The sequence below is a fragment of the Myotis lucifugus genome, unplaced genomic scaffold, assembly GCF_000147115.1.
Source record: "Myotis lucifugus unplaced genomic scaffold, Myoluc2.0 scaffold_288, whole genome shotgun sequence".
In the NCBI taxonomy this organism is placed as follows: domain Eukaryota; kingdom Metazoa; phylum Chordata; class Mammalia; order Chiroptera; family Vespertilionidae; genus Myotis; species Myotis lucifugus.
This window is the reverse complement of record NW_005871336.1, coordinates 933,180-948,840: the sequence shown is the minus strand read 5'-3', so window position 1 is coordinate 948,840 and position 15,661 is coordinate 933,180. Positions and strand designations below refer to the sequence as shown.

The 15,661-nt window shown below is 39.7% G+C and overlaps 1 pseudogene; it reads right to left on the bottom strand.

Annotated features, from left to right (window-relative positions):
* Nucleotides 1-5,697: 5,697 nt before the first annotated feature.
* LOC102439355 lies at nt 5,698-14,001 on the bottom strand (annotated as a pseudogene).
* Nucleotides 14,002-15,661: the final 1,660 nt, after the last annotated feature.

The following is a 15,661-nucleotide window of genomic DNA, read 5'->3' as shown; positions in this document are numbered from 1 at the left end:
GCAGACGCTCAATGCAGAAGCTGCCCTCTGGTGATCAGTGCACTCCCACAGTGGGAGCTCTGCTGGGCTGACTGGGATGAGTGGTGCTCCCACAGTGGGCTGATCCTCACAGGCCACGCCCCCCACCGGTCCACAAATCCATGCACCAGGCCTCTAGTATGATAATGAAAGTAGTAGTCAGAGATGCCAATGCTGGAAGGGGTCTGCAAGCCAAGAGAGGTAGGTTGCCTCTAGAAGCTGAAAAGATAAGGAACCAATTCCCCCCTAGAGCCTTCAGAAGGAACTCAGCCCAACCAAGATATTAATTTTTGCACATTGTAACTTATTTTGAACTCCTATCCTTTAGAAGTATAAGATAACATTTGTTTTAACCCATTAAATGTGTTGTAATTTGCAATAAAAACCAAATATAGATTGTTCTTCCAAAATATGTTGGATAGAAATAAACATGTTAATGAAATTTGGGAAATACCTGTTATGTTTTCACTGTCTGACAAAATGATTCTAACTTTAAGTTGTCCTTAATACTAGATAAATCCTAAACCCTTTAAGATTTGACATTATATCCTGATTGTTTGCATCCCAACTTGGCCCACAGTCATAAATATATAAATGCTCATTAAATATATATTATATTTATTTGGCATTAGGTAATCACATATACAATAAAAATGACGATAACATTTCTTGGGTTTGTTTTCAGAATTATAGTAGTACTTACCTTATGGCATAAGTATTCAAATACTTTGAACAAAAAGATCTATTTATCATCACCACCTGTCCAGCACAAAGCTGAGAGTATTCATGAGTTCTAATACATTTTTGAAAAATATGTATGCATGTTACTTTTCTCAAGAAATGTATAGTCTAGCTAGAAAATTCAAACTTGCCCATAGGTAACTATGGAAAAAATATGACAGAAGCTTTAATTATAAAACATATCCCCTGATTTAGAATATGATATGATAGCAGTTCATAGAAAGAAGAGAAAATTGTGAATTACAGGATTTTGTTTTTCTGTGGGAGGTAGTATGACACAGGGTGCTGGGTGAGAGCTGAGTGATTCAAGAGGTTTGCAGGAAGGTAAAAACACAGATTGGATCTGATGAAATATGATGTCAAAACACTGTAACTTAATCTTTTTAAAAAATGTCTTTCTCTGTGTTTACTGAGACATTGTGGTTGTCTGCACATTAGACCTACTGCATCTGGGATGTGCCTTTGTTGTGTTGGCTGAAGTCCTATCATCAATATAGGTAAATATCACTGCAACCAACTTCAAAAACATTTTCTAGCTACAGTCTTGGAGAGTCATTTATTATCTTGTGATTTAGGGTCACTGACTGTAAGCCATTTTCTGACAGACTTCCAAGAGGGAATCAGAAACACTACTTGCTCTAAAAGAAGATGAATAGATCACAATTATTTTCTCAAATTGTGACTTACTGGACCAAAAGAAATTTAAGTTGATAATGCTCAAAGTTAATTTTGTTTGCCTAATGTATTAAGAGCTGCTCATTCATATGCATTTCAGAGATTGTTATCCATTTGAATAGAAAAGTACTTAATTTTCACATAGAAAAGTAGTTGTCTTATGATCAAACATTATTTGATATTCAATGTGATATTTAAGTTACTTGGAATTTTCTACAGATATTTATCAGAATAATTATGAAGTTCATTGCTATGCAAATGAAAGAACATACTGGGATGAAGAAGAGGACACTGATACAACCTATAACTGATATGAATTTCCATTTATTATGATTTCCACTAATTATAAATACTCTTGGAGGTGTGACTATGCAGATTTGGTTCGGCAAATCTGGAATATTAATTTATATATTTTTCCTTGTATTTCATCATTTCCCTTTCCTCTTTGAGTAGCTGGCTATCTACTTACTACCTTGCTTCAAGGAAGACTTGTGATTGGTGGGGAAAGTGACATTAAATACAAAACATATTCCTCACTAGATGTTGTTTCTAAAAGCCAAGCCTTTTAGGGAGAACATGCTTCCATGTATTGATATGTTTAAGGATAAACAGAGACATGTAGGGGAGTAGAAGGTAGAACAATATATATTCCACAATAATGCTCTACAGAGGGGGCTGAACCTTAGCCTGGAGGACTGTGTGATGAACTTAGACCAAATCCTGGGCACTGAGATTCCCAACTTCACTCTGCCCCAACAGTGACACAGAAGCTGTAGGTCCAGTGGACCTTGAGACCAATGTGAATATGAGCAATAAAGAGGCTTCTTCAAGGCTTCATTCAACACTACCTCTTTCCTTTCAGGGTGTTGGAGCTCCAAGAATACCTGAGGTTGAATTCCCCATAAGTCCAGGAGTGTGAGAACTCAGAGTCCAAAGTAGATGAAATGATAAACGATTTAAAATAGATATATTTTAGTGAACTGTACCTTAAAGTGCCACACATGGACTGCTTCCATGAGTGGTCACCATGCACCCTCACAATGAAGAGTTTTAGCATCTTCCAGATTTCCTTGTGGAAATGCCTGAGGCCACTGAAATTTGTCACTCTACCTGGGAAAACTAAAACAGCATCAGTGTCTACCTGCCATCTGGAGAGTTCATGTCTAACATTCCATTTAGAGAAATCAAAAAAATGCAGACTTGTTCACAGCATAGGTGAGAGAGTCTGATAGTAGCCTTGAAGATTTAAGCATTTTTCAAGGGCAAACAATGAACCCTGAAATTAAATGTGTAGATGGAAAGTGGAAAAAAAAGCCAGTGTAGGGAAAAATGAGGGTGAGGCAATTATAATCATTTTCTGAGAATTTATATGAGGCAGGGGCTGTGCAGTAGATTATGCAGCAAATTAATCTCTACGGTTCCTCCCTCTCTGTCAAGGATGCTCTTCTTCCCCTAGTGATTGGCATGTCTTGCTGTAGCACTTCCTTCATGCTTTTACACAAATGTCACCTTCTTAGTGATGCCTTCCCTTGCTACTTTATCTAAAATTGCAATCCCCTGATGCTTCCTATTTTCCTTCTGTAATTATTTTTCTCCTTAGCACTTATCACCACCTAACATACTGTATGTTTCGTCTATCTTGTTTACTGAAAGTTTTATGCTTCTGGAGGCAGTGATTTTGGCTCTTTTGTACATGCCTGTATCCCTAACCCTAGAGCCATGTCTGACATGATATAAAAGCTACATAAGTATCTGCTGGGAAAATGGATTAATATTTGGGTGACTCACTCACTGAAGGAATAGCAGCTATTTATCTTCATTTTGCCAGATGAGGAAATCAAGGCTAATACGGATTCAGTAATTTACCCAACGTCGCACCGTGAACTGAAACTTAAGTATATGTTTATCTAACTCGGATGCTTCTCCTCCTTTCACTACGACATTACTTCATTTATTTTAAAATAAAGTCATTTGAGCATGCGCTTTTGCCTCAAGCCAGGGGCTGAAAAGTAGGAGATAAAGAGATGATTAAAACACGAATTTTTATATCCAGCTTACACTCTAGTGAAAACAGGATAATGAAGAGGAAATTTCAATAAAGACACAAGCATACTCTGGCAGGTTAAATGCTTATTGAACAATGGTGAAGGAACTAAAGTTAGACTTAGGGGTTATAGAAAGCTCCTTAGCATGTGCAATGTTTAAGCTGAGATCTGAAGAATAAATGAGGGGTCAGGGGAGTTAAAGAGAAAATTACAAAGATAAAGAGCAGGTGCAAGATCAAGTGATGAGGGAGGGTAGCTAGTTCATAGATTGGCCCACAACCAAGAACATATGAGTAGTTTAGTGGAACTAAAAGAACTTGGTTTGGAGTGATATAAAAAGAAAAATGTTCAGTAATTAGACTATGAGATAAGCGGAGGCCAGACTATGAACATTTTTTGCTAGAAAAAACCCATTTACCAGGACAGAGACAAAGATTTTTAAAAAGCAGATGGTCACTCCTTTAGTTTATTGCTTTTTTGAGTAAGTATTCAAAGCGCCTACATATTGAAAAGAGGAAGTTGAATCCCAAGTATGTTTATCCTCCTCCCCCTTCATGCCTAATTATCCACCCTGGGACTTTTGTTAGTTATTCCATTTCAGAGAATGGACTCTGGCAAGACCTCTGTGGAGGGATCTACCATACTTTCCACTCCAGTTAACAATTTGCTGAGGTGTATTAGTTATATATTGCTGCATAACAAAATCACCACAAACTTAGCACCTTGAAACAGCACATATTTCTTATCTCAAAGGGATTAAAAGTACCTGAGTCCTCAGCTTAGGGTCTCCTAACGTTGGCCTAACGTTGGCCGTGGTGGTGGTTTCACCTGGGGAAGAATCTGTTAATGATTCTCTCCATTGTTGACAGAATTCAGACCCTTCCTTGCAAATTGCTGGGTAGAGGGCTTCCGTTTCTCACTCACTGGAAGTTAAAAGCAGCCCTGAGCTCCTGACCATCTGGCCTTCTTCACATGGTAGCCCACAACATGGAAGCTTGCTTTTTCAAAGTCAGCAAGGGAGAGAAATTCTCTTTGCAAGGTGAGCATTGCAATTATATGTAGTGGAATCACACACATCCCATCTCCTTGTCTGGATGCTGTTGCTTTAAGTCGGTCCTAGTTCCGGCACACACTCCACAGGGCAGAAATACACAAGGCCTGAATCCCAGGAGATGGGAATCCTGGGGACCACCAAAGAGTTTGTCTGCCACATGAGGTTTCTCTGTTAAACTTCAAAGAGGTGATTTGCTAATTGCTCCCCTTCAGATGAAGTGTTCCATCTGGCTTAGCTGGTCTGTCTTGGTCTGTCCCATTTCTCCTAGCTCAGGCTGCTATAACAAATCAGCATTGACTGGATGGCTTCACGTCCTGTATTTCTCATGTTCTGGAGGCTGAGATCTAGGCGCTGGCAGATGCAGTGTTTGGTGTAGGCCTTCCTCCTGGTTTACAGACAGTCATCATCTTCCCTTTTTTTTTGGGGGGGGGGCAACATTTATTCCTTTTCCAAATGTTAAGGGAAAACCTGGTGGAAGAGAATGGTTTTAAAAGTTAGACCAAAAAAAAAAAGTACACATCTGGGATTTGGCCATTAAAAACTTATTTACAACAATGGGTGGGGGTGTGGGGAAGAAAGGAAGTTGTTTCACATTGCAGACCTCCCCCCCCCCAACCCCGCACCCCAACGGCTAATGCTTTCTAAGTCAAAAAAGAGACACCTTTGTTTCACAAGCTGGAGGTTTGAACTTGAGTAAAATATTTATAAAAACCTAGGCAGGGGCAGGGTCCTCCCCTAGCCCGGGTGCCACCAGGCACAGCACAAGAGACTAAAAACAGAGGGCAGGCTGGACGCTCAGGGTTGGGAGTATAGGGAGCCCACATCTGGCTCAGGGATTTGGGGAGGAAAAAAAACCTCCTTGGAAAAGAATGGGGGGAGAAAACCAGCAATTGCCTTCTGGTGGGCTGGGGACAGGGGAAGGGGCAGGAACAGGGGCAGGAGCATGTCCCATTACTAACCTAACTTGGGGAACGGCAAGGGGCCATCTTCAACTGGCCCGAAGAGGCAGACCAGGTGGGAAATCTTAAGGGAGAATCCACAGGAGGGAGAGGAGGAAAGGGAAGGTGGCTGGGAGGGGTAGCAGCCCCTTCCTTTCTGGGCACAGGAAGGCAGCCAGGGCACCAGGTCAAGGCAGTGATCTCAAGGACAGCACAGTTTTTGCAGCTACTCATTCTGCTGGCTGGCAGGCGTAGGGCCACTCTCTGGCCCCCATGGAGTGGACAGCTCTACAGCCTGGGGCCCTGCCTCTTTTTCTGTGTCTCCCTCCTTGGAGGCAGCGCTGGCCTCTGCCCCTTGCCTTGCGGCTCCTGGCTCCCAGGGGAGCAACAGCCTTCCCTCCCTGGGTAGTGCCTTCCTGCTGCAGGCACCCCTCCCCCTGTTCCTGCTCTTCCTCTGTGGGTGAGGAGGCAGACGATTCGCCCCACCCACCCTCCTTTCGATTTATCTCAAAGGACAGGCCACTCAATTGGAAAGGCTTCTTGAAAGAGAGTTTCTTTTTTGGGGGGGGTTTCCTTGGGGGTACATCACCCTTGACCTCAGCTCCCTGGCTAGGGGGTGCTGGCTCCATGGCAGTACCAGTGCCCCAACTGCCTCCTCTGTTCTGTTCACAGGGGGCGACTCCCCTTCACTCTTGGGGGGGTAAGTCTCCATTGCTTTTCACATGGCCACCCTCCTGTCCCATTGGCCTTAGAGGAGTAAGCAAGGGCCTGCTGCCTCCTCTTGGTCACGGAGCCGCAGGGAGCCTTGGAGCTCTGACTGCCCACGATGGGGCAGGGGTCTGCTGGGGCGGGGGGCTCCCTGAGCCGACCCCGGCCCGCACTGCAGAGGATAACTCAGTAGGGTTGGCCTGGTCGTGCCGGAGGGGAAGGGTATGGGGTGGGAGGAAACCTAGCTGCACCCCAGCTCCGCCCTACCTGATAGCTGTACCCGCTGCCGCCTTGTCCAGGCCAGAATGCAGATGGTCATCTTCTCATTGTGCCCTCACCTGGTGGAGAAAATAGAGAAGAAGCAAGCTCTCTGGCATCTCTACTATAAAGGGCACTAATCACACTCATCAGGGCTCCACCCTCAACACCTCATCACTTCCCAGTGGCCACACCTGCTAGTACAGGCACACCCTGTTTTATTCGGCTTCACTTATTGCAGGTCATAAATGTTGCATCTTTTACACATTGAAGGCAAGACCCTCCACCAGTAAAAAGATTGTGCCTTGCTTTATTGCTATACATGTACTCACTTTCATGCAGTTGTCTGGAATCAAAGCCGCAATATCTCCAAGATATACCTATATTATCACAGGGGGGCAGATAGGGTTTCAACAGACCAATTTGGAGGGGGGGAGCATGCAGTCCAGAACACCATCCTATAGTCTAGTTGCTGATTCAGAAATTCAGTAGTTGATCTCTGGGGAAAATGTCTCCACAACTCCCTTTGCCCATATATAGCTGAGCCTCATATGTTTGAACAATCTCTAGAGATGAGGTTAGTCCCATTTCACAATTGATTAAACTCACCCATGCTCAGGGGATGCTGTAATTGCAACACCTGTTCATAAATCAGAATAGCCCTTATGATTTATGGCTTCCTCCATTTGAAGCTTCTCTCCTTTGATAATCATAATTTCTCCAGGCAAGAAAGAGCGTGGCAGATCTGGGACCCACTGTTCTATGTAGCTGTATTTTTAAAAAATGCCAGGGAGAGGAGGTCAGGAGGGAGAGCAGGCATCCAGGTTTCCCCAATTTATGTGAAACCTTTAATCCAGGAAGACCTCATAGGCAATTGTTTTGTAGAATGACATCCAAACAGTTGTAACTGCCAAAAGCTATTTTTTTTTCTTGACATCAATTTCTGAAAACATCACCTGTGAAAAGTTTAACATTTAGCATTTCCTATTGTTTTCATTTTTGCCTATGACTGTAGATCCAGTTTATGTGCAAAGTGCCATTTGGGGAAGAGAACAAATACTAAGGACCCCCAGATGAGATAAAGGGACACGAGGGATAGAGGGGGCAAGAGAGGGGACTGGAGTCAGAAGACCTTTGCACAGCTTTGGGCAAACTGTGCTTCCCAGAAAGGCTATTGCCCTCTCTGGGCCACCGCTTCTGATGTGTTTCACGAAACAGGTTTTCCTACCTAGTCCTTTGATAGTTTATGAGGAAAAATAAGACAATATTTAAAAGTAAGAGAAGAGTTTTTACTACATTCCCTACATGTAATTTTTTATTATTGTCTTGGAGGAAAAAGAAAATAAATTAAAAAGAAACAAAGAAAGTATTAAATGTTTCCAGAACTGAGTCTGATTATAAAGCTCGACATTGTGTGGTCATATCTACAACTTGACATAGTACAGTGGGGCCTTGACTTACGAGTTTAATTCGTTCCGTGACGGAGCTCGTAACTCAAATTACTCGTATGTCAAATCTTAAAGTGAACGAGTGAGACACGTGATGCTGGGCTGATGTTGTGGCGTTCACTGTGACGTTCGCTGCGCCAACTAGCGGTGGGGTATTTGAAGCTGGCTCGTAACCCTAATTTTAGCTCGCCACTCAAAGCAAAAAATCGGCCGAGAGTCGGCTCGTATCTTGAAAAACTCATTAGTCGGGACACTCTTAAGTCAAGGCCCCACTGTAATACATTTGGAAAGTAAATTGCTCTATATCAACCAATCTGAAACTACTTGTCTTGTCCATAAGAACTACCTGGGTGTTTTCTCCAAAGAAGGCTACCATAGCCTACTTCCAGGTGTTCTCAATTAGGGGGTTATGCGTAGGCTTTGGTGATCTGCATTTTCAGCTAATGCAGTCTGATGCAGCTTTCTCCTAGACCTCATTTTACATTGCCCTTATCTGAAAAGTACAAGAATTCGAATCATTACCTCCTGATTGCATCCCCAGCCAACCTATACCCAAAGGGCCCTTACACAGACTGTTCCATCCGCCCTGAACACTCACCCCACTCCTCCTTTCCCCCTGGCTCACTTAGGTCAGCTTTCAGGTTTCACGTTAATGTCACTTTCTCCAATGGAGACCTCTCTGCAATCACAGACTGTTTAATTAGGTCATTCGTATGCATTTTATAACACTATGAACTTCTCTTTCATAGCAATTACCATAATTATAGTTCATTAATACCTATATTATTTATGTACTGTCTCTCTCCTCTCCGGGATACAGGATTCCTGAGACTAGAGACTGTGCTTATTTTATTTTTAGAGCCTGGAAAATGGCTTGAACATAGTAGGTGCAGTAAGAAGGGAAGGGAAGGGAAGGGAAGGGAAGGGAAGGGAAGGGAAGGGAAGGGAAGGGAAGGGAAGGGAAGGGAAGGGAAGGGAAGGGAAGGGAAGGGAAGGGAAGGGAAGGGAAGGGAGGTGGTAATATAACCAGCCAACAAATTCTCTCTTCTTTAGGAGTTTGTATGGGAGCAGCCCAAAGAAGAACAATAGGGCAAAATTAATTAAATTAGCAACCTGGGATCAAGCCCATACACATATACTACAGGACAATCTTTGATTGCAGAGTCTGAAAACACCTTCACTGCCCTCCAAAAGGCTGGCTGAAACCATTTTTACAAACTGAATAGATTCTATCACAATTATTTCATGTAATTACTTAAGCTTTTTTATATTCAGAGTTCTTTAACTTGTTTTAATTTTGTAAATAATAATAAATTATTATTATTATTATTATTATTATTTAGAGTCACATCACAACCCCCCAAAAAAGTTTATGTGGAACATAATCTCTTTGGGAACTTTTACTTCATGAATTGGAATAGCAAACAAGCCCCATAAAAAATGGAGAAAATCTTCAACATTGATCCAAGTAAAATTCCTTCCAGTGGTTAGGCATTTGCAGCTATGTACCTAAGCAGATCAGAACCAATAGTTGGTAAGTTATCAGAAGAACCAGCTGAAACCAAAATCATAAAAATTATAAGTGCATGTACCTTAAATATGTTTCAGACTGAAACATAAAAAATCTATACCTAGTATGCAATCTGCTGATGTAGAGTCAAGGCATCTTCCTTGAATGAACCTGCTAGGGGAGATCTGTATAATCTTTCTTGCCAAAAAACCCACAATATATCTTCTACAATTTCAAGTATGGGTCTCTTAGGGTGCAGATAAAATTTTAAAACACTTGTAAACAAATCCCAGTAAAAATGTTTGTAGACTTCATGACTTTGTTTTCTCAGCTTTTATACTTACCTCTTCCACATGTGTCCTGATGGCAATTTTGTGTTAGTGGCTCCCCTTCATGAAGTCAAAATATTTAATTTCCTTTGCATAAAAACCAAAGCTCTTTTTCTTCTGCATTCATATTTAATCAGAGAAAGTACTGTATTGATTATAATAATGAGAGCAACACACTTGGAGACAGACCCAGGGACACTTAGTAAACATACAACTCCATTGGTGAACCCCAGGCTGACTTGAAGGGAGTCCTCTAGGCACTGACTCCATTGGGAAGGGAGAATGTTCACTGTTCTGGTGAGTTAAATAGAAGTTAGCTAAGAAAGTCTCAATCTTGTGTAGTTTAAACTCCTACAGCAGTGGTAGCTGGAATGTTAATGAGAATGTATGTGCAAGTTCTCTCACATTATTATTTTCAGAGAGATAAACATTGATTTGTTATTTCACTTATTTATGCATTCATCAGTTTATATTTATATGTGTCCTGATAAGGGATGGAACCCACGATCTTGGCATATGGGACAACACTGTAGTCAACTGAGTTACCCAGCCAGAGCCAAACTACATTGTCTTTAAGTAAAAAGCCAAAGAGTCGTCTCTATGTCCCATCAAAAGCTTTTTTTAAAAATCAAAATCAAGTAATTTAACACTTAGCAATTCAAAAGTGATAGTGTTAACACCAGTAAAGAGACAGGGCCAGTGGGTTTTGAATGAAATAGACATGAATTTAGTCAATCTGCCCCTGACTAAGAAACAACATAGATACTAATCATCTTCTGAGCTTCTGATGGAGAGATGATATTTATACTAGAGTGAACAAGAGCTGATATACACCATTACTTAATAACAAATCTTTTCACACACATTCGGTTAAAATGTGTTACTCTGAAATTAGTATGTATAAATAGTTTAAAAGATGAAATTTTCTCCCCTCCCTCTCCCCTAAAAAACACAAAAAACAACTATTATCAGTTATTTAAAAATGAGATTATATGACATATTAGTTTCCCAGGGCTGCTATAACAAGTTACAACAAACTAGGGGACTTACAACAACAAAAATTTATTCTCCAAAAGACGTGAGGGTCAGAAGTCCAAAATCAAGGTGTTAGCAGGTTTGGTTCCTCCTGGAGGCTCTGAAGGAGAAATGGTGTCCTTCTCTCTCCTAACCTCTGCTGACTGCCAGCAATTCTTGGCTTAGAGGCAATTGCTTCTACTTTCACATGGCTTCCCCCCATTTGTGTCTCTGTCCTAATTCTCTCTTTTTTTCCCTCATAAGGGTACTCATTATTCTATTTAGAGCTAACCAAAAATCCAGGATGATATGATATCAAGATCCTTTACCAAATTCATCTACAAAGTCCCTATTTTCATATAAAGTAACATTCACAGGTAATGGGGATTAGCATTTGGATATATCATTTTGGGGGAACACCATTCAAGCCATTACATATGTATATGCTGTGTATGGTTGTATGTTGTAGCTTCTTCAGGACTCTTACTGCCGTAAAGAATTGAGCCTATGAAAAGATAACCTGATCTGATTATTCTAGGAGACTATTTTCTGAGAATTCTAAAAGTTTTCTCTTAGTGGAAGAGATTTTGGCCTTGATGCATGAACATCTGTTCACATCTCATAAAATAATTTGTACTCTTACAAATGGAAAATGATCATGAACTCAGCCAGGTGGCTTTTCTTGTGGGAAAAGATTCAGAACTTCTTAAATTTCCACTTAAGACCCTAGTGATTTGAAGGCTATCACAGTCTGTCATTAGATTGACACATTGTCTTACAACAACACTGTGTATGTGTGTCAGTTATTGGTTTTGAGGTCGTTCATTCTTATATGTTTTCTTTCCATTGTGCTTCCAGGTTATCAATCTGGATTCAGAAGCCATCTATTTCTATCAAAGCACAACTCAATTTCTCTTGACTTCATAGTTACATCTACAACTCTCTGATTTGTATCTCAGTAAATAAATTTATCAATGACTCCCTAATACCTTTTTATTCTCTGTGCATTTCAATGACATTATAAAAGAAAGTTTTAATGGACATTTATTCTTAACTCTTCTTCTGTGAATGCCAGAAGGTGGTGAATATCGGGATTGAGTGATAAATATTTACACAAGTTAGAAGCACAGAGTTGATATTTAAATGAACAAGTGATTAAATGAAAAGAATAAATGAGCACAATACAATAAAATAAAATCTAATATAACAAGTATTTCTTATGTGCCTAACATATGTGATATTTGTGGGCAAAGTAATAAAATTTAGTTTCTGCAGAAAATAAAATACACACTAATCTAAGAGTCCGGACTACTAAGGTTTAATATTAATTCATGATTATCAGTGTGACCTTGAGTAAATCACTTTAACTCACTGAATCACTAGTTTTCTTAATTGTAAAATGATGGGTTTATACTAGATCATTTCTAGAGTCCCTTTTAATGTTGGCAGGTTGTGGTCAGATATTAATGAATATAATAAAATAGAACACATAGAAACATTCATCTGAGACTTCTGAAATGAATATTTTTTTGGTTATAACTTTCATAGTATTTTTCTACCCTCATTGATATTTAAGTCCACCTCAGCCTAGCTTATCCCTTCAAAACCTTATATTACTGGAGGGCCTGGGTTTGCCTTTATTGTCATAAAAGGTTAAATGTTGGCTTCTCTGGAATGCATGTGGAATATACATGCCAATGGAGAAGAACTGTTTCTACTGTTCTGCACTGGGACTATCAGATGCCCTTCATACACATAATACAATGCTCAACATATTCATGCATAGTTTTGTAGATCCTCCCAGTTAATTGAGTTGTAAATTACATATAAAGTAATTTTTTGTTTATTTTAGAATTTGCTGTAATTACTGGTTACACATTTGAACAAATCCAAAAAGCCATTTTGTTTTTAGATTTACTTACATTAAGCAATTCAGGATTAACTGATTTATGCCATGGAAGGAACAAAGAATAGAAAGAGAAAACTACAAATATACCGTCCTTCACAATTGAAGCCACAACCACTCTTTCTATCAAGATCTTCATTAACTATCTGGTACCAAGTTATATTTTGGCAGCTAGAAATGCCCTTGGAGAATACTATTATTTAATTTCATAATAAACACTTAGCACCAAGTGAATTTAAGTGTTGACAATGAATTTTTAAAAAATATGTTTTATTGATTTTTAGAGAGAGCAGGAGAGAGAGAGAGAGAGAGAGACATTGATGAGTTGCCTCTTACATGCACCCCAACTTGGACTGAACCCACAATCTGGGCATGTGCCCTGATCGGGAATCAATGGAACCAGCCATTTCAGTGAATGGGAAGGCACTCAACCAACTGAGCCACATTGGCCAGGGCTATTGACATTGAATTTAACAGAACATTTCTGTGCTTAATAGTTTTCTAGATTCTATAAGGTAAACAATATGGCATATCCCTGACCTCTCAGGATTTATAATATAGTAGCCTAAATAATAGATTAAGTATAGGCAGGAAATATCATAAAAATGTTATCTACAAAAGATAAACAAAAAAGTTTTGAGGGTCTTAAAGAAAGAAGATATGAATATTGAGAAGATATTCAGAAAAACATAAATGGGAAAGGTGACAGATGATCTGGGCCTTGAAAAATGAGCAGATTTCAACAGATAGATTACAACCTTGATGTGGCTGAAGTACAACAGATGGAATGTTTTGAAAAATAAGACTAAAAAGACAGATTGGGATGAACAAATAGATGGCCTTGAATGCCATGCTAAGCTTGAGAAATTACTTTTGGAGCATTTAGCCAGTTAAGTTTATATGGAGGCCAAAAGACTAATGGTTTGTAGAATTGAAAACGAAAAAGAGAGGATACATTCAGGAAGAAATACTACAGAAGTAAAATCAGCAAGAACTAAAATTTGTAGTTGTACACCCTGTCATGTACATTTGCACAATAATCCGTTGTACTGTTCTTACTTCAAAAAATGTTTTTCATCACTAAGTGCTTAATAAGCAGTCATTAGGATTAAAAAGTCAGATGAAAATGACATGCAAATCACAAGTTTTCAGATGCATTTCAGAAATACAAGTTCCCCTGCTATGTAGCTAAATACTGTCTGTACCTTTTGTTTAGAAGTTTGTAATTTCTTGTCATTGTTATTTGGTTTTTCTGTTGTCTTACAGTTTCTAAAATGGCTGTATTTCTCAAGGCACCTGTGTCTGAGATATCACAAATTGTGGAGTCTTTATAGCCAGGTTCCTTTTTTTCCGTCATAACTTATGTTCTACATCTTAAGTCATCATCTGGGGTATCAATAGCATCACCACAGCTGTATTTCCTTATTTGCTCTTGACAGTGTTCTCAGGGTTGATAAATGGCCCCAGCTTGGTGTGGAAAGAAAAGTATTTATTTTGAAGCTATATATAAGTTGTGGAAATCATCGCTTTCTACAATGACTGAAATAGGAAACAAGGGTTATGACCTCAACAAATTTAACACCAATAGTTTTAAGATTTCTTACTTAGACATTATTTTACTTTTTTGAATTCTTTACTGTTGCTAGTTAGCCGATTCTACCCCTAGGAATTTCTTACTGCTGACCAGGGCCCAGGCCGGGGAGGAGCCTGTAACCAAGGTACTTGCCCTTAACCGAAATGGAACCCAGGACCCTTCTGTCCACAGGCCAATGCTCTATCCACTGAGCCAGACCGGCTAGGGTGAAATATGTTAATATGAAGAAGGCATTAACATTCAAAATTTTTCACTATTACATTCATGCACTTTATATTTGTTATATAAATTATGTTCTGGAGCAAATTTCTAAACCACTGGGGAAAAGTATGCTTATTGAGCATCTGTATCAGTTAAAGTAAAATAAGAGTTTCATTTTTATTTGTGTGTCACCTTGATATATTAATACAATGTGATTTCATTGCATATGGATATCCAGGGAGATGCTGTAAATATAAAAAGAAAAACACAAAACAAAAACAAAAAAAAAACTCTGGTGAAAAACAAAACAAAACAAAAAACAACTCTGGTGGCTAAGTCCATCTGATGAAGTAAATGAATAGAAGATTAAGCATTGGTAAGTAAATAGCTCTAATTTGACAAGGTAGATAAATTGCTATGCCCAGGTTCAGGAAGAGCAGGGTTGTCCAAGTTGTACATGTCACAAAATAGCGAGGCCATTACCATGCAAAATCCCTAGGAGAAACACAAGTGCTGCAATTACATCTGAACCCTAAATTACTTGAGAAATAGTTAGAGGCTCTGCCATCCTAAGTGTAATGTGATAATACTCTCGTTAAGTTCTAGTCAATCATCATGAGTAAGTCAGAATCATTTTAGAAACGAAAGTAGTTGGTTAAATAATTCAATTCCAAGAGCCCACTGTGGCATCACCCTGCTGCAGCCATCTGTATCATAAGATAACTCGATTCCCAGGTTTATTACTGAAACACCATAGCAATGTCAGTAATTTTGCCAGAATGATTTCCCTGTGGTCACACATTTCTTTAGCCAAACCAATGGTTGTGCTTGGGCCGGTAGCAGATGTTGTCAGTGGCAGCTACAACGTCATCTGAAGAATCTTCTCTTTGTTTGCAATTGACAGGGAGTAATAATGTGAAAGATGCTGGATGATTTAAGCTTTACAGGAAGCAGTGTCTTGTTTTGTTTTTCTGCTATTTAAATTCTCTTGTGTTTCTGGTTATAGCACATCCCCACATTTGCCCAGAATATTGGTAAATTCCTGTTGCTTCCATTTGAAATGGTGCTTAGCAGCACTGCACAACCCAATCAGAGTACTAGGGTTTTCAAAGGGATTAGTTACTACCATGCATGCCAAAGGTATCCCTCACACCCCACCAACTCTTCCCTGACCCAGTTGTACAGAGCGCATTCCACATGCCAACTGTGTATCTCTGGAGAC